The following is a 1551-nucleotide window of genomic DNA, read 5'->3' as shown; positions in this document are numbered from 1 at the left end:
GGGGTGAAACGGTCAGTACAAAATTACAGTGAACTGACGCGGCGTACCTGTATTTACCTGTAAACTCGTACGTACCACATGACAAAGAGTGCCTTGATCAGGTTGGTGGGTGTCAAGTGATGACGATGGAGAGACATGACCATTCCAGACCTTCCGTGTCCTCCGGCTGCGGGGAGCTTTAAAGAGCAGAGAGGAGAGTAGGACGGACGTCTCTTTCCTCAAATCTGCAGACAGATTAACACACCCAGTTTCAGAAACAAACAGATCCAGCAGGCAAACGGGAGCAAGGAAAACACACCCCAAACCTTGCAGCTTCACATAGCCGCAGCACACAACTATGGCAGTAGTACTTACTTCCCGGTCATCATTTCCCGATTCTCAGGTCATATGTTCCCAGGGAAAGAAAAGAGAGAGAGAGCGCGGCTTAGCGCAGGCGGCACGTCTGTATACAGTAGGGCGCATTATGTTTCAGTCCTAAGTCCTAACAGCAGCTCACAGGTTCCATGCTAGCAGGCGAACGGAAAGAGAGCAGCCTGCAGCTGCGGGGTAGCTGTGATACTTTAGGCTTCACTCTTTTCTTGTGTGCCAATTGTTTTGCTGCAGAATACAGAGGCGGTTGCTGTTCATTTGCTTTCCAGTTAATAGTTGCTTTTCTTAATAAGATAGTTCAAGAACGTAGGTGGATCGTGGATGTCTAATTGTTTCTTCACAATACTTCAAGTGACCACCTCAAAAATGGACATGGAGGTACAATCCTCTACAATACCAGCATTGTACCAAGCCTGGGCATGTCGATCCTGGTTATCCTAGAGTATGTGGTGTGGTGTATGTACCACTGCTCCCTAACCAGATGATGGACACGACATTTAACATCGCTCGCTCTCTTGCTATGGCCGTCAGTACACCGGTACCGATATGAATCCTTGTAGTACTGCTATAGATTGGACACCACTATTGGTCACTTCAAATCTGTTCTGCCTTTAGTTTACTGTAAAATGCATCATATTGTCACAAAAAATACTACACCGGAAGGAGGAAGTATTTTGCAAGGAGAAACACTAGGGAATAGATTATATTGTGCTTCTTAACTCTTGGTTTTTCAGGGATGGCACTAACTTGTTTGCACCGATGAACTGGAGTAGTACAAGAAGTCAATAACTTAACACCATGGATTATCTTCATCGGAACCATGGTCTCGGAATTGAAGCCACCTAGAGGGAGATACGTACGTCAGCATGGTGCGTCAACATGGCAGCACACCCTTCCCCGCTAAAAAAAAAGAAGACTCACAGCAGCACGCCCTTTCTGCAACCGGTATAAAAAACAGCACAGTGCATTTTCTAGAGCCGGCCATTTTCTATGGAATAACGGGCATTCATGCACGCCATCATCTGCTACAGAACAGGACTGTCGCCATTAAGAAAAGAAATGCAGCATCCACACATATTCTTTGCCAAGAAGACAGAAAATGCCGCGCTGGCGCGACCAGTTGGGCGAGTGCCATGCGCAGAGAAGCATAAGAAAACTGGGAAGGATGGATGCGACAGTCAT

General features: G+C 46.7%; 1 long non-coding RNA gene across 1 annotated transcript in view; it reads right to left on the bottom strand.

Annotated features, from left to right (window-relative positions):
• The window catches only part of LOC119297305, an 892-nt gene extending 654 nt beyond the window's left edge, over nt 1-238 (bottom strand). Inside the window, exon 1 of the long non-coding RNA XR_005145613.1 lies at nt 58-238. This is a non-coding gene — a long non-coding RNA (uncharacterized LOC119297305). The remainder of the gene's footprint in view (nt 1-57) is intronic.
• Nucleotides 239-1551: the final 1313 nt, after the last annotated feature.

This window comes from Triticum dicoccoides, chromosome 5A (assembly GCF_002162155.2).
Source record: "Triticum dicoccoides isolate Atlit2015 ecotype Zavitan chromosome 5A, WEW_v2.0, whole genome shotgun sequence".
Lineage (NCBI taxonomy): Eukaryota > Viridiplantae > Streptophyta > Magnoliopsida > Poales > Poaceae > Triticum > Triticum dicoccoides.
This window is presented reverse-complemented; position numbering and strand designations above follow the sequence as displayed.